The sequence below is a fragment of the Panthera onca genome, chromosome A3 (assembly GCF_046562875.1).
Source record: "Panthera onca isolate mPanOnc1 chromosome A3, mPanOnc1 haplotype 2, whole genome shotgun sequence".
Taxonomy (NCBI): domain Eukaryota; kingdom Metazoa; phylum Chordata; class Mammalia; order Carnivora; family Felidae; genus Panthera; species Panthera onca.
Genome location: NC_138341.1, coordinates 58,559,828 through 58,586,234, shown reverse-complemented (window position 1 = coordinate 58,586,234; position 26,407 = coordinate 58,559,828). Strand labels below are relative to the sequence as shown.

Below are 26,407 nucleotides of genomic sequence, written 5' to 3'. Positions count from 1 at the left end.
GGAAGTACTGAAAAATAAATCATACTTAAATACACACACACACACACACACACACACAGAACATGGCCAGATGAATTAATCAGGGTCTTGGTTTGAAAGGGATCACTGGCCTGTTGCATATATAGCCATACACATTAAGTGTATGGTTTTATATATATATATACACATATATATGTATATATGTGTATATATATATATACGTATATGTATATATATATAAAACATATTTGAGAGAGAAAAGATAATCTAAAGGAAAGTATATAATACATAATCCTGTATATTAAGTATTTAGTAAGGATAATTCCAAATTTAACATAAAGTCTATTTAACTTTATTAATTTCATCAAATAAAATGGCTAAATTAAAGACATTTTGACATTTGTAGAGGTAAGCTACAAATATATGGAAAATGTATTTATATTGATTGCCCATTGCTTGGTGTCAGATAAATCAAATACTGATTGATAGCACACTACTATTTCAATTTATACTATTTACCATCATGTTGTTTTAACAGCAAAAAGAAATCCTAAGCGCCATCTCAGGAAGCCAGAAATACTTGAGGAGATGGAGACTAAACTAGTCTAGAAAAAATTTCTAGACTCCTATAAGTTATTTCAGTATCTGAGGTGGTGGGGGAGTGGTACCTTATTTACTCTTTAAAGATTCTGAACTGGGACACATATATAGGTTTTGTTTGTTCTTCTTATGAAATGGGGGAACATCTCTAACTATAAAGAAAGTATGTAAAATTAGGGGACTGCCTATATAGGGGAGTCCCAATTTCAAACCATTTGTCTCTCCATTTCTTTCAATCATCCTGAGTTTATTAAGATTTCCGCACAGTAAGAACCCAACGTTGTATTAATGGCCACATAAGTATGATGCAGATACTTAGTATGTGCAATCACTAGTAATAAAATATTGTGGATTTATTCATAAGGCATGGATGCATAAACAAATACACCAAATCCCTGTGGCCTCTAAACCAAACAACTTCAGCAAAAAAAATAATCTTTCATTGAAAAGCTAAAGAACAGAAATGATGAGGCATCCTAGTAAGAAAGTTTCAGTGTAACCTAAGAATAGTTTGTCTATCCAGAAAAAAAAAAAAAAAAAAACTAGCAAAAATAATAACAAAAAACACAGAATACAGGGAAAAAGAAAGCTCTATGCACTAAATGCAGGTAACCTCTGATTTCTAATACTTCCACTTTACATCTAGAAACAAATTTGGCATTTAATCAGCGGTCACCTACAATGAGAATCTGTAAATCACCATTCTTTACACAATCATCTTTTCATAATTATATCAATACCATACTCAACTATTATATTCTCTTGAAGCCTTCTTTGGTTTCTCACACTTAAGTCACCCTTTATGTATTTCTATTTTTGCAACAACCATACTGAAAATTTGGTCTTTATATAGGTCTTCTCAGACTATGAACCTCTTGATGTTTCCATTTTCCTGTATATTCTATGTGCCTAACACAATTCCTGGCACACAGATAGATATATAATAAATACTTTAGAGATGGATTAAATGGGTAATATGTAGAACAGATCAGAAGAGAGATGTTAGTTAGACAGCTAATGATAATCCTTAAGTGAATAGATAAGAGCATGGGTATGAGTTAAGGAAAGAAACAGTCTCATTCATTCCAAAAGAATTTGTAAGTATGAGTAAGATCAGAAACATGTGTACAGGAGTGCTGATGCATAGGAGCACTTGTACCCCAATGTTTACAGCAGCACTTTCAATAATACCCAAATTATGGAAAGAGCGTAAATATCCATCAACTGATGAATGGATAAAGAAGTTGTGGTTTATATACACAATGGAATACTATGTGGCAATGAGAAAGAATAAAATATGGCCTTTTGTAGCAACGTGTATGGAACTGGAGAGTGTTATGCTAAGTGAAACAAGTCATAGAGAGAAAGACAGATACCATATATTTTCACTCTTATGTGGATCCTGAGAAACTTAACAGAAGACCATGGGGGAGGGGAAGGGGAAAAAAAAAAGTTACAGAGGGAAGGAGGCAAACCAGAAGAGACTCTTAAAAACTGAGAATAAACTGAGGGTTGATGGGGGGTGGGAGGAGGGGAAAGTGGATGATGGGAATTGAGGAGGGCACCTGTTGGGATGAGCACTGGGTGTAGTATAGAAACCAATTTGACAATAAATTTCATATTAAAAAAAAAAAAGAAACATGTGATTGTCTTTCTTTTATGTCTCAAAGTATCTTTTTATGTTACAAGTTAGGTTAAAAGCTTCTATTAAAAGTTCCTAAAACAATGTCACTCCAGAAGCACCAGCATACCAACAGCTCGGACTGGTTTCTAAATGTAGGTACACACTGTTTTTCCAAAGTTTGCATTATGCCAGTCTGCTTTTACTAAAGACCTACATTAGCACCTGTTTTCACTAACCAAAAGAAATCCAAAGAGGATTGTTGCTTTTCTTTAAAAAGGTGAGAGGCAAAAACCGCATTCAGCATTTGCAGCAAGCCATCACAGAGGCAGGACACACCCAAAGCAGCAAGTGTAGCACTGCCAAACTACCTCCCTGAAATTACACTCAGCACCTCAGCAACAAGCTACTGTAGCTTTGAACCGTGTATCTTAGTATCTGTGCTTTTTCTCAATTTATTCTAGGCAACCATTGGTAATACGTGTCTTAAGAAATAGGAGAAGCCTAAAACATGTCATTTTGGGGGTCTGGGAACGTTCAAACATTTTCCCTATAAATTAATGGTAAGTGTTTCTCTGCTTTACACTATTTCAGTTTTACAAAAGATTTCACAAGTATGCTCTACTTTCAAGGAATAAGTGAAAACTATACCATCTCCACAAAGAACCACGGTTCACTGACGAAATATCTGAGTTCAGACCTGGAGCACAGGGGGAAAAAAAAAAAAAGTGGATCCTAAGAACTCTTGCGTCAGAAAGCAAGTAAATGCTCAAAGACCAGAAGGATCTGTCAAAAGGACAAAGGACCAAGTAAAAAGGGTGCTCAAATGCCACTTGCGGGACAATTTGAGCACTCCAAAAAAAAAAAAAAAAAAAAAAAAAAAGGAAAAGAAACTTACTTGAGTGTAACATATTGGCTAAATAAAAATTAATGAATATACAGTGATACTTAGGGAAAGAAAAAGACATGAGGAAAAGTGGGTGGAGTGGGATGAAGAAAGGAAATCTCTTCTTTACAGAACAAAGCCAGTAATAAATGTAGAAGGAAGAATTGAATTAGTTGTAACCCTAAGGTATAAACCAATTCAGGCAAAAATCATCGATGTATGCTAAAGCTACTAGGTGAAAGGTTGTTCAGATTCAGAACACTCATCTTGTGCCAAAGTATTACCCCACAGATTACTAAGCAATGCAAAGGGGAAAATGTATCTTTAAAATCTGGTTGTCACTACCTTAACTAAGTCATCAAACTTGGCATCATTGACAATAGTATGACAACTTAATGAGTCATGAAATGACAATATAAAATAAACATCATCACCTCTGAAGCATTCTCACCAAAAATATTTAAGCCTCTGCACCAGGAGTTAAGCTTTTCTATCCTATGGATTCCTTGGCAGTCTGGTGAAGTCTACAGACCCCTTCCCAGAATAATTTAGTTTATAATGCATAAAATACATTAGATTACAATGGACAACTATACTGAGATAAACTTTTTAAAATGTAATATAGTAATTTCTTGCTTCTCACTTAATGCAAATCTATCTTAATTTCTAAGCAATAATTGAGCTTAAATATTTCAAGGTATCTGCAACACATTAATGTGACATGAAAATATTTGAAATTTCTACTAGTGACAAAGTTACAGGCAGTGCTAATATCCCTATGAAGGGTTATCTACATTCATAATTAAAGGAAACACTTAAAATCCAGTTAAAGGAGGTTTCTTTTGATCCTTGGCACTATTGACATTTTGAGCTGAGTAATTCTTTGTTATTGGGTGTTTTCCGTCTATGCATTTTAGGATCTTTAGATGTATCCTTGGCCTCTATTCACTTGATGCCAATAGTACCCTCCCCTGCCACATATACAGTTATGACAACCAAAAATGTGTCTAGACAAAGCCAAATATGCTGAGGTGGGGGAAAGAAGGGAGAAAACAAAATCACCCCAAGTGATAACCACTGAGTTAAAATAAAGATGATCATAAGATAAATGAACATATGAACTGACTGAAGGTGCTAATATCAATTCTTACAATAAGTATTAATAAAGGTTCATTTCTTTTTTCCTTCTATCAAAAAAAATGAAGAATCCTTAGGCTGGGTGAAACCTTACAAAGGATTTTGGACTTGATCCACAAGACTAGTGAGTCATTACAGACTTAAAGACACTGGTGTTAAATCCATCACTCTATAAGATATCAGTAAGGAGGGCCAAGTACAGAACCTAAGAGGACTTGAACATTTCTGAAGAAAGAAATGAAAGATATAAAGGAAAGCTTGTGATAAAGAAGGAACATCCAAGAAGGTGGGAGAAATATCAATTGAGAATTCACAAATAAATAAGGGGGAAAAAACCATCATTTAGATTTGGCAATTAGGCAGTGACCAGTTACATCAGAAACAATGTCAAGTTCAACAGTGGGCACAGAAGCCAGACTGCAGAAGCTGGAGTGGAACAGGAGGGGAAATTAAAAAACAATGGCTATTGTTTCAAGAGACTTAATTATGAGATTACAAAACAGAATATATAATCACATTTGACATAAAAACTTTACATAACTCTCTCTACATACACATAATGTATAAAAAGGTATACAACAAAACATTAACAGTGGTTATTATAACAAGCCTTTCCTGACCACTGTATCTAAGCACATCCTCTCCCTTCTCTTCCCCCATCCAAACACACACACACACACACACACACACACACACACACTCCATTATTCTCGATCACTAGCATTATAGCGTGATCTTTTTAGTACTTGCTCCAATTATAACCGATTATTTACCTGTTAATTTTGTCTCCCCCACTATACTGAAAACTTACTTGTTTCATTCACCTTCCTATGCCACACTCAGCAGAGTCTAGGCAATCAGTAAAATGCATGAATATTCAATGAATGAATGAACAATATCATGGATAAAGAAGTAATAAGCACAAATAAGCCGCTAACAATGTCTCATATTATAAGTTCATATTCATTTCAACAATCTAAAAACATACAAAATCAAAAATACATTCTCTTCTTTGCATACATTATGTGACTTTCTAAAATTTTATTCTAGATTCTCTGTATTCTTGAAACATAGTATATATAATATACTTAAGAAAACTGGCCATAAAGTGAGTTAGGGATCTATCACTTATTAGTTGTGTGACCTTAGTTTTCTCATTTTTAAAATGGAACAGCAACAGTATCTTCCACATAGCAATGTTATAAAATTTAAATGGAATATAACTTACATAACCTATGTAAGCTCATGGCACAATACTTGGCACACAGTAGACATTCAATAAACAACTTTACTACTATTTATTATTACAAACATCTTAAGTATTAATATTTGGACTGTGTCATACAAAGTTTTATAATCAATTTAAACTTTAGGACCCTGAGCCTCCTCTATTGGTGTCCTTTGCTTGAGTGTCCCTAGTTTAGGGGGAGAGGAGGCAGCAAAATAATATGAGCAGATATAATTTACTATCAGAAAAGTAAACAATAACTAAACTAAACAATAGAACAGTGATCCTCAAAGCTATGCTAGTAAAAAGAGAGAAAAAATAATATTGGAAAATGATGCTGAAACTAGAAAAGGTGTGGCCTAGAACAGAAACAACAAGTTTGATGACAAAAACTGTTCAAGAGAGGAAAGATGAGGGAAAGAAGGCAGAGAGGCTAGAAATAATGATTTAGAAGACATCTGAATAAAGGTCAAAGTTGAATCTATGGGAGTAGAGTGGATGAGATAAAAATTACAATCTCTGAGTTGGAGGGGACTTTGAAAGACCATCTAGCTCAACTTTTACCTAATATAGGAATCTTTTCTACATGGGGTCTTGCCTTCACTTGAAAACCTTCAATAGTAGAGAAGCGACTACTTCAAAAGCAGATTATTACTGTAAAATAATTATTATTGCTTTAGGAAGAAAATTCTTTCATGTAGTGTATAGAACCCTGCCTCCATGAATTTTCCATTGCTGTCTCCAGTTCAATTACATTACAGGAGTAAGAGAAAATACTTCTAGTCATAAGAAAGTAATATCACAAAATACAAAAAAAAAAAAAAAAAAAAAAAAAAAAGATGGCTAATGAGAGCTCAGAGAAATGGGTAGAAAGGGGTAGACCAAATACATTTATAAGGAAAGGAAGAAAGCAATCAGAAATACCATCCTTACAGAAACAAGGGAGAAGTGTCCAATAGCAAAGTGTGAACAGTAGTGTCAACATGATGCAGAGAGAGGGGTCAAGGTTACTAACTTCAGAAAGGATACTGAATTAGGGGTGCCTGGGTGGCTCAGTCAGTTGAGCTTGAGCGACCGACTTGGGCTCAGGTGATGCCCTCACAGTTCGTGGATTTGAGCCCCACATGGGGCTCTATACTGACATCTCAGAGCCTGGAGCCTGCTTCAGATTCTGTCTCCCTCTCTCTCTCTGCCCCTCCCCCGCTCAAGCTCTGTCTGTCTGTCTCTCTCTCTCTCTCTTTCTCTCAAAAGTAAATAAACATTAAAAAATTTTTAGAAAGAAAGGATACTGAATTAGAATAATATTAGGACAGTGGTTGGGGCAGATGCCATACCACAAAAGGTTAAGTAAGTAATGAAGTACTAAAGGCAACAAGATCAACATCTTTTTGGTGGTGAAAGAAAACAAACTAAATGTTGAGCACGAATTTTTTTAGGTCCCGGAGACCTGAGCATATATGTAGGCAAACAGCAAGAAACCAACTGAAGGGTGAGATTAAAAAGGAACAAGAAAAGGTACTAGGGCAAGAAGATGGAGGGAGAAAGAAGAGTTAGATAAACACAGGGATTAGGGGTGTGGCGGTGAAGGCAGAGACAAAAATCACTCCCAGGGACTATGAGGCACTTTACACTATGCCCCACCTTGAGAAAGGCAGGACTTTGTCAGGCAACAGTGAGAAAATGAGCAAGCTGATCCAGAAAAATTGCACTGCATCCTACTCCTCTACCTAATGCCCTTAAGCAGAGGTGGGAGGAGCAGAATCAGCTGGGACTTGGGCAAACCTGGAATGCCTCACTCCCACCACCAGTTATCAATGAAAGAAGGGAGAGGGAAGCAATGGAAAGAAAGAATTATATTATCACTAATATTTGACTAGACACTATATAGTCCATAACTGCTTGCTAGAAAAACACGTCTGAATGAATCAGTGAATGAATGAATACCCATTATGTGGATGAACAGGTTCAAGAATAATTGGTTTCAGTCCATTTAGCTAGTTAATTGTGAATATGGGATTTGGACTCAGATCTGATTCTAAATTCCATGCCTCTATCTCTAAACCATACTGCTTCTCCAAAAACAAAACAAACAAAACCTAAATTCTTTCACTACTGCCTCTCATCTATTTCATGCACCCAGTACTTTCTTCTTTTTTTCCTTATCTGATCTATCAATATTGATCCAATAAAAATTACTTACACTAACAAATATTTTTATCCATCTTATATTAAAAATGATAGCAATAGTTAACATCTGTTTGTGATAACATTTTTTTAAAGGCTTGACTTTTTACAGCAGTTTTAGGTTCAAAGAACTTTATAAAACTGGCACTACTAGAAAACAATTCCTTAAGGAAAAAGACACATTTTCATCGTATAATTCACTATATTTTTCTTAGCAAAGGGATAATTCTGGAGCTGCAACTTGGGATACATAATCTACTATAGACCATCATTTCAACACTTTCAACAAGAAATGTGTTGTGAATTCTAAGTAATAAATGAACTTATTAATTAACGTTTATAAAATGTCTATTTGTAATTTGAGAAGATATAGTGGGAAGTTTTTTTACACTGGAGCTGGACAGAGGTAGTATTTTGTGATACAATTTTGGGTTTGAGTTTAGTAAAAAAGAAAAAAAAATCTATACTCAATCCTATTTTTTCTAAAAGCAAACAAAAAAATAGCAAACTTGATTTCCCTAAATTTAGATGTACTGACACAAACAAGGAAAAAAAAAAAAATACTGTAATGTCCTACCAAAGATCAATGACAGAAATCAGTACAGACTATTTTTTAAATCATAGTAATCTAAAATATCTCAAATATCTCACATTCTAAGAAATATTTTCCACAACACTTTTGGAATTTTAGGAGCCAATTTCTGGTAAATGTTATAGATAGTCTTCTTTCATACAACCTAGACACAAATGACAATATACTTCTACACTATTTAAGTATACGATTCGTCACCTGACCAAATCTAGTTTAATCATAGTTTTTTAAAGTACTTAAAATTTTTTAACCACAACGATCTCAACAATAAAGCTAAAATTTAAACAGAAAGATGTGGGCTTTCAAGAAATAATTAACAAATTAAGGCTCCCTCATAAATAAGTACTTGTCTACTCATTTTGGGTATTAAAGGAGCATGGAAGAAGCCAAAGTGAACCCAGAAAATAAGAACAAAGTTGCACTAATCTGCTTTTTCCTTATATTCCCATTTGACATTTATAAGGCCGTGTCTTGGAGGAAACTGAATACATGTGCTTCCTTATGTTCCTCATTTACTTTCGATCTAGTGACAAGAAGGAACAATAAGAGATAATCATGGCTACAACGATAAAAACTATAACTATTTGTAATATTAAATTTAAATATTTAAAAAATAAGTGATATTTCATGTATGACATCCTTATCTGGAATAAAAATCATAAATATCCTCAAAAAACTATATATATTTTTTAAGTCTAGATGTTACTCAAAATGAAAGCAATGTCTTTTTTCCCTCACACATTCACCAAAAAACGTAATAGGGCAGCCACTGAAACTAACTAAGCATCACAGGCCTGGAATTGAATGATAAAACTGTACTGTGATAAAATCTGCCTCTAGCATGTAAAAAATTCAGTGGGAACCAAATATAACTTAGATGCCTTATTTTACTCCTTTGGGCCATTGATATGACTATATTACTAGTGAAATTTTTGTCAAAGTGAATCAGATTAAAATGTTGGTATTCTGTTCTTGGTGTCTCAGCCAAAGATTAGCAAATAAATTCTAAAATCACTAACTTAAAGTTACTGGGTAATGCATATATCTTAAATGTGTAAACCATAAGACATTAAAATGCCTACACAAGAAGAGTAAATTGAAAATAAAATCTGTATAATTTACCCTACCTTAAAAATATCTGTTAGAAGAAATTATATATTAATATATTCTTAAAAGGAACAAAAATGACTTGGATTTATCCCCTGTCAATTACTTCAACAGTGTCCCTTGCAGGTTTAATTCTTTCCTCCCTCATCCATCTTCAATCTATCTTTGCTTTGTTCCTGGCTGCAAAACAATGGAGAAAATTTAGATAAAACATGCAGATTATAAATGTATAAACTCCAATCTCAGATATGACCCTGCTCAGCAGTCCTTTCACTCATTTATACTGAAACACTGATCTTCCCCAATCCCCACAGTATTTATAAAAAACTTTCATCACTCTCTTCATATCCCCTAGTTTACTTACCTGCATGTATCTCATGCTTAAAAAGTAATTTTCTTTTTACTTCATACCAAAAAAAAAAAAAAAAAAAGCCTCAGATAGGACTTCTACCCTCCACATTCAAATGTACCTAATTCTCACAACTCCTAACTTCTGATAGACAATACAGGTGTGTACTCTTGTCCAGAGTTAATTCTCCAACCAACTGTTCTTGATTTCACCTCTTCCCACTTCATCCCAGCCCTGTTCTATTAATTATTCCCTGACTCTCCTATCTCATCAGCCCATCAAAAAAAAAAAAAAAAAAAAAAGTTCAAGAGCTAAATTAAAGTTTTTTCCCTCAGCTCTATCTCCTTGAGCTACTTCTTGCCTCCCCTTCATTGGCAAACCTCTATTCTCTCTTGGGTCTACCTCCTGCACAATCTTCCATCTTTACCACTCACTGCTCTGGAAATGGTGAGGAATGACCTGATTTCTAAATTCAATTGCCTATATTCAGTCTTCATCAAATCTGACCTCACTGCCCTCAAAAGCCAATAAAAGTAATAAATGCAGACAGAATAAGAGAAATAGAAAAATCACCATTTGTAATCCTCAAATGCAATGATTGACTCAAGGAAGGATCATTAATGGATGATAAAACCATTGGTTTAAAAGGATGTTAGGAAAAGGATATTTACATAGCCATGAGGTACCACCCTATCAGTTATTTATTAAAAAAATAATAGAGAGATCTGTCAGTTCCTACCCTTACCAAATGATCAAAGCTGGAATCACCAACAGGGGGACAGACTACCATTATGTGCCTCCTGATGTGATAAAGTGGTAGGAATACCTATCATCTGTGTGGTATTCTTGCCAGAAATATCTGACCAGAATCTAATCATGAAGAAACAGAGTAATTCAGAATATGGAATAAACTCGAGCACAAATGCCTCTATTTTTCAAAGGATAAACCAAAAAAGAAGAGGGAGGCACTGGGCCTAGTCTGGATTGGACGAGACTAAAGAGACATACCAGCCAAATGCAATACATGAACCTTAACTGAATCTTGTAATAGTGTAGAGAAAAAAACAGCTATAAAAAATTTTGGGATAAATGGAGAAATTTAGGTATGGACTGTATGTTTAATAAGCTTGTTGAGTGTTGATATTTTTAGATATCATAACAGCATTGTGATCATATAGGGGAATGTCCCTGTAATTGGGAGATGCATGCTTAAGTATTTAGGGGTGAAATGTAATGAAATCTACAGCCTACTTTCAGACTTGGCAAAAGAAATTGGGGTGGGGGGGCGAGTGTTTATGTGTGTGTAGGTGTTCACTATTCTTGACTTTTCTGTAGGTTTAAAATTTTTCAATAATAATAAAAAATAATGAATCAATGAAAGTTTACAAAGAAGTGAAGATAAGTAGAAGTAACCAAATAAACGGAGGGGAGGAAGTATGAGAAAAGGAGAATACTCCAGGAATAGGGAATAGTATGTTGCAAAGGCTTGGACAGGAAAAGAAGCCTTCTGCCAGAAACTGGAAATAATTCAACATGTCTGAGAAAATTATATATTCAGGGGGAGGAGGGAATTGGGGAGAGTCACAAGGCTAGAGAGGTAAGTTGGGAAAATAACTTAAATGAAATTACAAATCTATTAAAAGAATAAGGAATATGGATTTTATCATGAGGATAAAATAGTCACAGAAATAATTTATGATGAGAAATGATATAATCAGATTTTCCCTCCAGAAAAATCACTGATTATAGCACAGAGAATGCAATGGAGAAGACTAAGACTAGAAGAGTCCAGATAGGAAACTTGTTTAATCTCACTGAGAGATGCCCATAGCCTGAACTCCGATAATGGTAGTGGAGATAGAGAAAACTAGACAGATTTCAGATCTTTCTCCAGTTATAAGCTCTTTTCAGTGTCTCACACCCACATTTCTAACTGCCTACTAGGCATCTTCACCTACAAGTCTCAAAGATACCTAAAATTCAATATAGCCAAAACTTAAATTTATTATTTATGCCATCTTTATCTGCCACCACCTGCCAAAAGTTTATTCCTTCTCTAGCTCCGTTAATGGCACAATAATCTATTAGCTTCCTAAACTAGAAACCCTACAGCCAACTTGACTCCCTGACCTCTCTACATTCTTTAATTTCTATACCAGTGTGGGCTGTCCTATGGATTCTACCTCCAAAATTCATCACACATCCATCCCTTGCTCTCCATTCTAATTGCGAGTAATCTAGTTCAGGATTTTATTTGCAGATTAGACTGCTGTGAGAATCTCCTAGCAAAAGCTTCTTTGGTTCTAACCTCACTCAATTTTAGAATCATGTTTCCAAAATTCAGATACGATAGGTCACTCTCCTCATGTATTCTTTGATAGTGGTATATATCAAGTTTATCACGTTCAAAAACTCCACAACCTGGGCCCAATCTACCCCTCAAAAACTTATGCACCAGTAACGAACAATTCAAAACATAATAGTTCAGATCTGCAGTAAAACAAATCTGCCATTTCCAGTAAAAAATTTTTTACTGTAGAATATCTAATTCTAATTATTTCTAATTACTAATTTTACTAAAGAATATCTGCACTGTGTCATAGTTAGATGTCCTTTTATTTTTCCCTCATATGCCCTCAACTGCAAAGAGAGAGTTGCTAGAGGACCTAAAGGGCTAATCTAATATACCCAATGAGAGTTATTTTCCCACCTGGCAGGAGTTGAGAACACTAGCCAGAATAATACAAACCACAGGTTTAAGACATTACTGACATTTGGGTGGCTATTCTTTGTTCTTTGTTGGGGGAGAGGGGTGTGCAGGATAACATAGGATGTATCCTGTGCATTTATAATTTAGCAACATTCCTGGCTATATGCCAATGGCACCACACCTTCAGTTGTGACAATGAAAAACATTTCCAGACACTGCCAAATGTCCCTTGGAGGGTAAATTTACCCTCTTTTGAGAACCATTAGTTTAGATGTTAGGGCCCCAGGTCTTTGAAAAAAAAGGCCTCCAACCAGGCTTGTTAATCTTAATTTGTTTTTGAGAAAGAGCAAGAGAGCACATGTGAGCAAGACAGCAGAGGAAGGAGGCAGAGGGAGAGAATCCCCAACTGAGGGGAAGTGAGGCTTGACTCCACCATCCTGGGATCAAGCCCCAAGTGGAAATCAAAAGTCAGATGCTCAACCGACTGAACCACCTAGGCACCCCAATCTTAATTTATTTTTAATTAATTTTGTTTTTAAAATAGAATTTTTTAAAAATAAGATGGTAAAAGTACAAGAAGATACCTTATAGTATATGCCATCCTCCTTTAGGTTAAAGCATTTTTAGAGGATTTTGTAAGAGGGATTTCATCTCTGCAGATGCATTAGTCTCCTGACAACCCTCCATCCCAAAATGAGTAAATGCTAGTAAAATGTCAAATACATGCATACATAAAAGAACCTAAACAATTCTAACTAGCAAATCCCCATTTCTTGCTTTACATGGCCACACTGTGGTTCTTTAGCCACAATGTTAGAGATTCAAGCTTCCACTCTTCAGATTTCCTCATATGGTTCCTGCCATCTATTTGTGAAACAAGTAGGAAGCAAGCTGATGGCATTTACGTTTTTTTCCTAACCCTGATATCCTAATATTCAATGGCAAAAATACTCCTTTAACTTCTACGTGACTCCCAGCTGACCAGATCACCTCTTGAGATCACCAAAAACCATTTATGCTTTTTTCTTACTCCATACTTCATGCTGAATACAACCAAATAGTTGTTTAGAACATCAGTTATTAACACCAGTGATCAGCTGCTTATTCTCGGACTCAAAATATTTTAAACATGTAAGTTGATTTTCAGAGAAAAACTTCAAAAACCTACTTATATGAATGAATCACAATAGGCAAATATTGAGATGGAAAGATTAGTGGTTGCCTAGGTCTGGGGGTGGGGTAGGAGGAATGGGGAGTACTGTTAATGACCAGGTTTCTTTCTGGGGTGATGAAAATGTTCGAAAATTTATTATGATGATGGTTTCACAACTCTGTAAATATACTATAAATCATTTAATTTCATCCTTTAAATGAGTGTTACTCAAAGATGTAAAAGGCCAGAAGCAGGAAAAAGGAATTTTAATCAACTTTTACGGATAGAAAAAGGAACGTGATTAAGAACAAATTCTGCGAAGTTTGCCATTTCATGAGTTATATTTGATTGTAATTCTGACATAAAAACTTAATACCTACCCAGAAATAAATTTTAACTTTTCCAGAAAAACATGAAAATTTAATCTTTTTCTAGTAAACTTTGGATAATTTAAAAACAATGAAAACATTTCAGAAAGCCAAATGCTAAGTAACAAAAACAAAATATATAAATATCATCAACAAAATGTGAAGTCTTTACAGTTCTGTGATACGTTCTTTACAAAGAAAATCAATACATTTTTCACTTCTTTTAAAAATGATCCTCCAACTGTAAGGTCTGTCCTCATAGGGTAGTAATTCTTAAGTTACCAGATTATAATTTTAAAATAGCCAAATCACAATAAAACTGCAAACATTTAATCCCCCAAACCACAACTATCAACCACCCAAAATTTGCACATATTGATCATTCTTACCAAAACCTATCATGAGCAATGATGACCACTATGACCCATCAAGTAATACTCATTTCTAGGAAATCAGACTCTGACTGCAATACAAATATAGTCAAATCCCAATCATTCCATCTGTTCCATCAAAACTGCTTAGAAATCATCAAGGCTCTCAAAGTACTTTTCCAATTAGAACAATCAGATTTATAAAAGTCAACTCGAATGTCCATCAAAATCTGCAGTTTAAGTTAACCACAATAACGCATTCCTCAGCATACTATATCATGATATCATCTGCCTTGTAATCATTTACTATTGATCGCCCTGGGGTTTGACAAATCAGAAATAGAGCCAATTAAAAACAAAAAAACAAACAGTGCAAACAATTTAATTATTCGAAAGTAAGGAGGGCCTCACTCAATAAAGGACAAAAAATAAAGCTGGTTAAAGGCGAGTTAAAACAAAACAAAACTTGCAACCCCAGGTCAGTCAAAATTCTAAAAATATCGTCCTGAACTCACAACACATGGACAGACCAAGTAGTTAATTATAATGTACAGCCAAAAGTTCCCTTGTCAACGATGGGAGGGCAGGGGAGGCCTGCTTTTGTATCAATGCACAGATGTTAAGAAGCAGAACTGAAGAAAATTAATTACTGAACAAACTACTGCGAGCTAAATCGCCAAACTGCAAAACACCGAGTTAATGGGGGAAGGGGGGTAGCCTTCCCCAGGAAGAAAAACAATTTTTTAATATTTAAATTATTCCAGTAGGCTCAAAAGGAGGCTGAAAGGCCCTACTGAGAAAAGAAAGGGAAAGTTTCGGGGCAGCATCTAAGGAGGGTGATGGAAGTTCCAAAGCCCGGATCCCAGAGAGGGGCGAGAGGGGGGACAGCGGCGTTTGCGGCCGCCGACTGAAGTGGGGAGAGCAGCTACCGCCCCGATCCCAGAGCGGGAGCGAAAAGGAAGAGGAGGTGGTGGCGGAGAAGAGAATGGAAGCTTCAGCGCCCGTCAGTTGTGACCGAAACTCTGTCCGCTTCGGGCCGGGGAGGTGACACAGGGGGTGGGGTCTCAGGCCCTCTCTCCACAGGAGGTCGGGGTGAGGGTGGGCCGCGAAGCGCCGGGGGGGTCAAGTGGGGCCGGCCCGACACCTACCTGCGGGTCCCGGGCAGCCGCCCCAGAGCGAGGCCTAGTGCATCGCCGCCGCCTCCAGCCCTCCACGTCGCGCCGAGGCTGCTCCGCGGCCGCCGCCGCCCGGAGCCCCGCCGGGCCGGAGCCCGGCCTCCCGCCCCCGCCCCGCGCCGGCAGGCCCGTCGGCCGGGGGAGCACAGGGCCGCCCTCCCGAGCCCAGCTCCGCTCGCGGGTGAGAGGCGGCAGCGGCGGCTCCCTCACGTCTCTCCCGGGTGTCCTGTCAGCCAGCAGTTTCCCCCGGGTCCGCAGCGCCGCCTCCGCCGCTGCTGCCACCGCCTCTCCCACATCCCCGGCCTCCAGAGGAGCCGCCGCCGCCGCCACCGCCGCCGCGCCGCGACCACTACCCCTAGCGCTTCTGCTCCCTGCTCCACTGCTTCCCCTCACCCCGCCGGCCCGGCTCGGCCGGGCTAGGTCCGGGAGACAGCGCCGGAGGCCGCCGCGAGGCCGCCGCAGCCCCCAGCCCACAATCCACCGCGCGCCTCCGCCGGGGCGGGAGGGCCGCGGCCCGGGCCGGGGGGAGCGCTCGCCGCCTCGGGAGAGGGGCCACGGCGCGGGCGCCGCGGGCGCTGCCGGCGTTCCCCCGGAGCGGGAAACACCCCGCGCGGCTCCTCTGCGCCTCTTCTGATCGTCCTACAAGCGAAGACAGAAACCAACGCTGAACTCTACTTTTCTCCACGACCCTTCCCCCACCCGAGTTGTTCTCCGGAGCATCCAGGTGGCGGCTTCCGCCTTCCCTGGGACTGGCCCGCGTTCCCTCAACATGGCCCTCGCCCAACCCCCGGACCAACCGACTCCAAACATCCCTAAACCACCCTGGACCTACTAAAGTAGATACTGCCACAACATTCCACCTCGCCTTTCGCCCCCTCAAAGTGAACGCTGTTCAGAGTTTCCCAAATAAATGTCCTTTAAAGGTTAAAGGTCATCCTCTCCGCCACGACACGCTGGACTCTGAAAACAGCGCATTGCCTCTCCATTGATGCCTCCCCCACCGCGTACTTCTCTAAGTTTTCCCCTAGTTCCTGGCCTTCCTACCAGACATCTATCACACTATTCTGGCATTTAAGCCGGTTATTTCTGCTCTTTGAGATACTGGAAGTGCGTGTGTATTAATACCTTCTCACTGTGATTCTTAACAATAATGCAATTCAACCTGGTATCTGAGGACTTGCAATTTTAATCAAAAAAAAAAAAAAATCTGCAAGAAAGGAAATGCTTTAGAATATTTTTAAAAAGAGAAAAAAGGGCCCTCAGTCATTTGTGTTTATGTCTTAGTGTTAGGAGGATTTCTTTCCAGTTTGAAACTATTGCTCGCCTAAAAATATCTACCAAAGTTTCAGGCATTTATAAGACAGTCTGTTTTAACAAATGAAAAGTGAAAATGTAGCTCTTATAGTTGGGGATTGAAAAAAGAAGTCGATGCAAGTTTCATTTCCAAGAAGTCACTTTGAAAACTGCAAAAATAACTTTGTGAAATATTTAACCCACTAAATAGATAAAGTTGGGGGAGGCAGGAAAAAAGAGAAGGATGCAACAAAAATAGTTAAGAGGAAATTCTTACCTTATGTTTTTCTAAATTCAGTTCCCTACAATTTTGTAAAGAGAGTAAGAAATCAATCCCCAATGTGAAATAAGTTTAACTAGAAAGTAATAAATCCTTCTAAATCCCCAATCTCCTATAAAACCAGATGAGTTTTTATTATTAAATATTAAGGAAAGCTTCAAATTTCATCCAACGCCAGAGAGGAAAATAATTTCAGTTTAAATCTAGAGTCGATTCATAGATTATACTAAGAAATGGATTTAGCAATTTCCCATATTTTGAACCTGTTTCAGGAAGTCAACAACAGTTCAAAAGCTGCCTTAAACCTGGCAGTTTGGCCTTTTAAAAAATATTTGCGATTATACTCCACTTTGTTCCAAAAAAGATTCCAAACTGCTCATGATGGCACTTGGATTAAATAATAATCGTGAGTTGTCTCCCAGACACTGGAACAAGACAAACTGGTTTGCTTTCCTCATTATCCATCTGTAGATAACATGCCATAGGAAGAAAATACACATTCAGTATTGTCCTTAAGTTCTTTTAGGGATCTAACAAGACTTTTACCTTGCCACAGAACAATTCATAATCATGAATCTAAACAGAAAAGTAAATGCTGATGATAAACTTTGCCAAAAACAAAAGAAAACAAAAAGAAAATAACCTGTTAACTGGACCAGTAATTTAAAGTTAGATAAATTTCAAATTAATATATTCACTTGTCTCTTGAATCAATTCATAATAAATGATTTCACTGAATCAATTCATTATAAATGATTGATTTCATTGAATCAATTATTAGAAAAGCCAAATCACATAAATGTGTATAGGGGCGCCTGGGTGGCTCAGTCGGTTAAGCATCCGACTTCAGCTCAGGTCATGATCTCAAGGTCTCTGAGTCTGAGCCCCATGTCTGGCTCTGTGCTGACAGCTCCAAGGCTGGAGCCTGCTTTGGAGTCTGTGTCTCCCTCTCTCTCTGCCCCTCCCCTGCACATGCTCTGTCTCTCTCTCTCTCTCTCTCTCTCAAGAATAAATAAATGCTAAAAAAATAAACAAAAAATAAATAAATAAATGTGTATAGATGCATTATTAGTGTTCATTTCCAGAAAACACAGATGACAGAAAATTAAGAAAAACTGATAGAAATCATGATTGCCCTCAAAAGATGAAGAAAGATTTAGCTGCTATATTACTAACACTATATTTAGCACAGTATTTATTAAACCCATTAAGAATTATGGAGGCTCCTGGGTAGCTCAGTCAGTTGAGCAGCAGACTCTTGATTTCAGCTCAGGTCATGATCCCAGGGTTGTGGGATCGAGCCCCACATTTGGCTCTACACTGAGTGTGAAGTCTGCTTAAGATTCTCTCTCTCTCCCTTTGCCTCTTTCCCTCTGCCCCCTCCCCCACTTGCAAGATTTTTCTCTTTCTCTTTCTAAAATAAAATTTTAAATTTTAAAAAATTTTCTTAAAAAGGTTTATGAATAGTTATTATGTTCATTAGGGTCATATATTCTCATTAAAGGGAGAGTGAGAAAATTTTCTATTGCTGTAACACCTATAAAAGGCTTATGTTTATGTTAACTATATGTTCAGTGCATATTTGTGTGTGTAGCAGTAGTGAGGTTAACATGTCTATTCAAGCAGTGAACACCATTTTTAATGACATGTTTGACAGAAACTATACATTCACATGCTAATATAAATACAGAAGGGAAAGAGGGCATTGGTAGAAGGAACAATCAGAAAAATCATTTTGCATTTTAGTTAGATATGAGCACTAGCCTCTCTTTATTCCCCACAATGGCAAACCTTAAATCTATCAATAGAAACCCATTCAAGTCCTCTAACCTACTCTATAGTTAAATATGTATAATTACATCATAGGTTTAGTATATTTTATCCTTGGTAAGCAAAATCCACATGCACTCATGAACTGAAAGTATTATGCTGATAGTAGTTTGTTTCATTATGGTTTAGGTTTTTGATCGAATGCCCCGAATTATTTTCTCTATCATATTTAAATTATTTAAAAATGTTATAATGTTTAGGGGCACCTGGGTGGCTCAGTTGGTTGAGCAACCGACTTCAGCTCAGGTCATGATCTCACAGTTCGTGGGTTTGAGTCCAACATGATCTTGCAGTTCGTGCGTGGGTTTGAGCCCTGTGTTGGGCTCTGTGCTGACAGCTCAGAGACTGGAGCCTGCTTCAGATTCCCTCTCTGTCCCTTCCTCACTTATGTGCTCTCTCTCTCTCTCCCAAAATAAATAAACATTTTTTAAATGTTAGATGTTTAAAAATCACAATTTATAACAATATTGCTGGAATCTTAAACTAGGTTTTACTATGTCTTCATATCTAGTAGGACTATCTTAATGTAGGAAACTTCCCAATTTACTTTGAGTATGGTGTAAGACATTAAAACTATGCATGGATATAAGCACCACTAGAAATTTTATATTTCATGTGATAAGAATACATTCAATAATTGTTGGGAGTAATATACAAGTTTTTGACATACCATCATTTGTATCTCCTAAATCAGTTGCATAATTACATTGGAAACAATTAACTTTGTTATATTTTCCTGTTACATTTTTCTTTGACTCTGATACTTCAAATTTCCATTTTGATTATCATAATAATAGCAACTACCATTTACTAAGAATTTACTGTGCTGCAAGCACAGGGAAAACCAAGGTAGTGTGGTGTATTAGTTTTCTATTACTGTGTAAAAATTAGCAAAACTTAGCAGTTTAAAATAACACATATTTTTTATGTTACATTTTCTGTGAGTCAGTAGTTTGAGTACAGCTTAGCTTGGTCTTCTGCTTCATAAGTCTTCAATTAAAGCATGAGTCAGGCTATGTTCTCATCTGGAAGCTTGACTGGGGAACAATCTGCTTTCAAGGTCATTCAGATTGTTAGCAGAATTCCTTTTCTTGCAGTTGTAGGACTGAGAGCCCTAGTTTCTTGCTGGCTGGAGGCTGCCTTCAGCTCCACCTGCAGTTCATTGTCATGTATGTTTTCACAATATGGCTGCTTACTTCATCAAAGCAGTGAAGAGTGTCTCTATACTCTCTAAAATGAGTTTGCTAGCAAGAAAGTGATATTCTATCATCTTTGCCACATTCTGTTGTTTAGAAGCAAGTCACAAGGTTTACCCACACTCAGGGAGAGGGCATTACACAAAGATGTAAGTACCAGGAGGTAGAAATCATGATGGTTACCCTAGAATCTATCTTCCACCTGTAGTAATTATTTCCATAGGCTTTGGAATTCAGCTAACTCTGGGTTTTAAACTCAGCTTTGACACTTCAGCTATGATTTTGATCTCAGTTTCTAGTCCTTTATTTCTTCATCTGCCAAATAGGAGTAATAACCTCTTCACCTTTTATTTTTCTCCCAGGGTAATAGCAGAGTTGTTGTAAGGATTAAATAAGCATTTTAATGCAATAACTGATAACATGAAATGCTCAATAAGCACTGTTACTTTTCTTCCTTTTCCCTCCTCTCTTTTTTATTTTGAGTCCCATTGGCATTTCTACTTTCAACGACTACTTTTTTGGCTTGTGTCCAGCGTGTGTGTGTGTGTGTGTGTGTGTGTGTGTGTGTGTACCTGGGTCTAGGGCCATGTAAAACCAACTCTAGTATCAATGCCTTTTAAAATAGGACTACAGGGGCGCCTGGGTGGCTCAGCCGGTTAAGCGTCTGACTTCAGCTCAGGTCACGATCTCACGGTCTGTGAGTCCGTGAGTTCGAGCCCCGCGTCGGGCTCTGGGCTGATGGCTCGGAGCCTGGAGCCTGCTTCCGATTCTGTCTCTCCCTCTCCCTCTGCCCCTCCCCTGTTCATGCTCTGTCTCTCTCTGTCTCAAAAATAAATAAACGTTAAAAAAAATTTTTTTTTAAAAATAATAAAATAGGACTACATTACAAATGTTATCTCCAACTTGAACTGGGGAAAGTTTTTAAATGATAAATCCGTAACATTAGAAAGATAATTATTAGACATAGAGAACTTTGTTGGGATTGGCTTTTCTCTCCTTCTGTATGTTTAATATGCATATGGTACAAAAGGACATATTGTAGCATAATAGTATTCATAGGTTCTGGGTTTGCCTCCTAGCTCTGCCACTTCCAGATGAGTAACCTCAGGCATGTTAAGTTCTCTAAAGCTCAGTTCCTTATGGGGATAATGATAGTACCCACATTATAGATGTGTTGTGAGGATTACATTTAAGTGTACTTGAATAGTATAGCTTAGTATGTAGCTCATAATCAATATTAAAAATGTTAACTATCATACTCATTATTATAATTTTCACTATCTCATTATTTTTAGGAAAACCACAGAACAGGAAACATGGCCAGACATGGCTTTGAATGAGGTGGAGGAGGTGAGGCACAAGAAACCACAAGATCTAAAAAATCCTCATAAACCAAAGGGCCACAAATAAGATTAGTGGTGAGAAGGTAAGAAAATGTGCAAGTCAGAAATTGGACAAATAGGAACTAGGGGCCAAGGTAAGATTGTGAATTTTCAATCAAACTATGAGTAATGCAACAGCAAGAGACATCAGCAAGAGAAGAGCACATGAAACAGGTAATTCCTATCTTACACATGAAGCCTTTTATATACTTCCTCCTGCAACAGGAGTCGACTACACAGCATACCTAGTCCAGCATTTTGAATAGGAAACACATGAGCCATGTTACTATCAGAAAATAGTGAACGTTGTTGAATAGATTAGAGGAGTATAGCAATCAGAAATGGGCATATCCTGACAAATGTAAAATTATTTTCAAATTGGGCAGTTTCCCTAGAGGCGAATTATATGTGTGTGTGTGTATGTGTGTGTGTGTGTGTGTGTACTGCTATAGTCAAAGTTACGGTTCTATGTAGTTACATATAGTTATATGTAGTTATATGTATATATATATATACACATACACACACACGTAGACATACACACATATACACATACCATTTTATTAATCCCATGGTCATATTTTTTCTTATGTTGCTGTATACAGTATTGGTTCCTCCATTGTTTTATTTGGTTCTTTTAACTATAGAGGCCTTGTCTAACAAACTAAGTTACAATATTTCCAGAGCAGGATTTTCTGTTGTTGCTGCAATTGTACCTTAAAAAATATTCCTGCAGAATCTGGGATGATATACTATGTAGTAGGCTTTCAACAAAATGCTTGCTGAATTAAAAAAGAAATGTGAATTACTTCCCCTTAGTAAATGGTATTTGGCATAATGAATATGAATAATTCATGAAATTAATGGATGACCTTGAAATCATACTTGAGACTTTCATAACCCATATCTACTATGTCAGCAAATCTTATTAGTTCTACCTTCAAAATACATCTTGACTGAACATTTTTTTTCCACTCACATTGCATCCACCCTGGTCCAAGCCATCTTGCCCACAGGGCCCCTAACTACACTATACACCGCTCGTTATAGGAAGCACCATTCAGAGACCGCAGTGTGAATGATGTTTCTTGGAGTTCTGTAGTGTTTAATGCAATGATCCCACCGGCCTGGATCATGCCCAAGGTCTCCTAGCCTTTGTCCCCTACCAATCTATTCTCAACATAATAGTGAGCTTGATCCTCCTAAAACATAAGTCAGATCATATCATTCTTCTGCTTGAAACTCTCCAGTGGTTCTGTCTCATTCATAGTAAAAGATAGAGTCCTTACAAGGTCATAGATGATGTCATCCCAGGCTTTCCTCTCTGACTTTATCTCCTTCTGCTCTCCCCATATCTTATTCTCCTCTAGTCATATTGGGCTCCTTCTGGGACATGGCAGGCATGCTCCTGGCTCACAGCATTTGCACTTGCTCTTTCATCTGCCTGGAATGCTTTTCTCCCCCAAATGTCCAAATACCTAACTCTCTCACGTCCTTCAGGCATTTATTCAGATTTTACCTTCTCAAGAAGACATTCCATGACACCCATATTTCTCATTGCAACACCCTGCCCAATATACTTTTCTGCCTTATTCTTCACCTTAGTCTTTATTATCATCTAACACCCCACACACACACACACATTTTATTTATTTATTGTCTATCTTTCCCCCACAGGCATGTAAGCTCCATGAGGGCAGAGAGTTTTGTCTGTTTTTTTGTTTTTGTTTTTGTTTTTTTTTTTTTTTTTTTTTACCACATTACCCCCCAACACCTGGTACAGTGCCTGGTGCAAGTTGAGAATTCAATAAACACTTGTTGACATAATGAATAAAAGATGAAGACAGACTAGTACTTATACACATAAACCACTTTTTCTATACACTAAGCAGAATCAGTAACCAATTAGTCTAATGTCTTAAAAACAATTTGCCACCAATATGTTATAGGACTCAAGATTTTTGTAAGCCACATTAATTTGTTAGATTTATAAAGATGATGGTCTTAGCTTATTTTATAATTGGAATACTTTAAGTAATAACTATATGAAATTATTTTTAAAATATGCAATTATATAATGAAGTAGAACTATAAAGACAGATGGTTAAACATCTATTAGGGAAAAAACCATTTATTTAAGATTTCTCTAGGAAAAGGAGAAATTCTACCTAAAAACTTTCTCATAATATTACAGGCCATTTTAAAGCTATACATTTCCAGGGGCACCTGGGTAGCTCAGGAGGTTAAGCTAACTTGAGCTCAGGTCTTGATCTCATGGTCTGTGAGTGGAGCCCCACATCCGGCTGTCTACTGTCATCATGGAGCCTGCTTTGGATCCTCTGTCTTTCTCTCTCTCCGCCCCTTCCCTGCTCACACTCGCCCTCTTTCTCAAAAATAAGTAAACATTTAAAAAAAAAAAAAAAGCCATACATTTCCAGAGAAACAGAAGCCATACTTGGCCTTTCAAAGGTTCCTCAAGAACCATTTTCTCCATTAAGTGGGTTTGTGTCTCAACACCAGCCATCACAGAAGGAACCCCTTAAGCAATAGGAATATACATTATTACACCACTATGTAATATTTTTAAATAGAAAGGAAAAAAAAAACAGTAAGGAGATATTTTACAAGCAAAATAAACAGAGAGAGGAAAAAAAAAAACGAGTATTATGAAACCAGGACAATTTCACAATATAATCCAAAGTAAAAGATTAACATAACAATGGATTGCAATTATATAATGGAGTTTCTTGAATACCAAAATATATTAGAACAGCCATTGCATTCCCATGCCACTGTCTGGTCATTCTGGTTCCCATTCTATCAGGAAATAAAATATATATGTTTTCTCACCTATTCTCTTCTATGAATTCCTGAATGTTAATAAAAAGTTCTCAATCAGAATCTGATTTCAATCTGGAAAACTTATTTCCAAAAATCTAACTCTAGGTTTAGAAAAGTAATTTTCCCTTCCATGGTTTTAAGTTTCTATATGAAACAAAAACAAACTTTGGGTGCCTGGGTGGCTCAGTCAGTTAAACCTCTGACTTCAGCTTAGGTCATGATCACATGGTTCCTGAGTTTGAGCCCTGCATCGGGCTCTGCGCCCTGACAGTGAGGAGCCTGCTTGGGATTTTCTCTCTCTGCTCCTCCTCCACTCACAGGCTCATGCACACATGCACCCACTCTGTCTCTCTCAAAATAAATAAACTTAAAAAAAAAATACACTCAAAGAAAGAAAACATAGTTGAAATAAAGGATTTTTGGAATTGAAGAGGCCTCTCACTTGACAGACGAGGAAATGAAGATCCAAAGGGCTGAAAGAGATCATGGTTTAGTAGTAGCAAAATAGAATTCAAATAGTAGCAAATTCAAATCAGAAGCCAGGTTCAGAGACTTCTAGTCTCATGCTCTTTGTCCCACACTGTTTCATGGGAATGGCACAGCAACAAAGTACCATAAAAGTGAAAATTTACATTAAGTGAAATTACTTATTATTTGAATCCAAAACATATCAGATTCTCTTTCTCCTCCAAAGAAAAGTTAAGACTTTTTCTAATGTATGGAATATGAAGGTTCTTATTACTTGTAAGAAAAAAAAAAAAAAAGCATCTTGTATAAAAGGTTTTGCCTGGTGATAAGTATTTAATAACTTAGGAAATAATCAATGTAGATTAATTTATTATTTTAAGTATTCATTATTAGTTCCCAACCCCAAGAGACAGTTCCCATATTTGCTTGCAAGAATGCAGTATTTTAGACAATGTATAGCTTATTTTTGTATTTTCCTCCCTTATAAATATGCAAAAGCCTATTTCCATTCTTCTAAGTTTATATTAACTTTACTTTGCAGTTCAGTCTACACAGCAAAAGAAATGGTAAAGTGAGCATAAAGGACACATTTGCAAAACATAAGTATTTTTGTGTCTATTACAAATTGAAAGTCAGACTACTGATAGGTATTTTTCCATAGAGCCCTACAACAAGCGTATATCAAACCAGTGAGCAAACGAAAAGCTTGTATAAATGTCTTTGTCTTTATGATTAAACTTGCTCACTGATGCATGCCACTGAGTGCTGGTTTGATTCCAGGTGGTCAGCATATCTCTCTGGTTAATGGAATCCAGAGGGAAATTGCTCTCCTCTCTGGTTGATTCCTTACTGCCTGCCTGTGCTGCCTGTGTTTTGCCCTAGTAAGTTAAAGGCTACCTCAGTTACTCACTACTTGCCCCCAGAATGAGGTTAATTTTTGTCAAAATCATAATTACTTTTAATGGTAGGCCCAATATTCTGATTCTGATTCTCAGTTTCTTATTATGGGGGCACCTGGGTAGCTCAGTTGATTAAGCGTCCAACTCTTGATTTAGGCTCAAGTCATGATCCTAGTATTGTGGGATCAAGCCCTACACTGAGCATGGAGCCTGCCTGAGATTCTCACTCTCCTTCTGCCCTACCCCCACTCCCTCTCTCCCTCCCTCTCTCTCTCTAAAATAAAATTTTAAAAACTAAATTTTTTATTATAATGAAGAGGTACGAAAAATGTTTCTATACCAATACTACCTAAACTCCTGCACTCATCCTCATTCTCAAGTAGACAACCATTCACACTCAGTGAATTTTTATCAAGGATGTTTCTGGGTCCTAGATGCTAGCCTTAAGTAAGACTGATTCAGTTCATGTTCTCATAGCACTGACAATCTGGGTTGGGGTGGAGAGGGAGTACAGAAGAGAGACATTAAGCAAATAATTACAGGAATTGTTCAACAAGAGTTGGAATACGTGTCATGGAAAGGTAAATGAAGCTTATGAGAGCTTGTAAAGGTGAATGTAATTTAATATTAGGTGAACAGAGAATCCTTGCCCAAGGAAGCAGGATTTAAACTGAAAAATGAGGGGCGCCTGGGTGGCTCAGTCGGTTAAGCGGCCGACTTTGGCTCAGGTTATGATCTCGCGGTCCGTGAGTTCGAGC

At 37.3% G+C, this 26,407-nt stretch overlaps 1 protein-coding gene across 16 annotated transcripts in view; it reads right to left on the bottom strand.

Annotated features, from left to right (window-relative positions):
* The window catches only part of VPS54 (VPS54 subunit of GARP complex), a 195,152-nt gene that overhangs the window by 121,770 nt on the left and 46,975 nt on the right, over window positions 1-26,407 (bottom strand). The window contains exon 1 of one of the 16 annotated variants that reach the window (XM_078444558.2): window positions 16,293-17,694. The exons of 14 other annotated variants lie outside the window; for them this stretch is intronic. The gene's annotated coding sequence lies outside the window, so the exon portion shown is untranslated. Of the gene's footprint in view, window positions 1-15,433; window positions 15,549-16,292; window positions 17,695-26,407 lie in introns of those variants that run through there. One more of the 16 variants, XM_078444553.1, reaches the window with a different exon arrangement.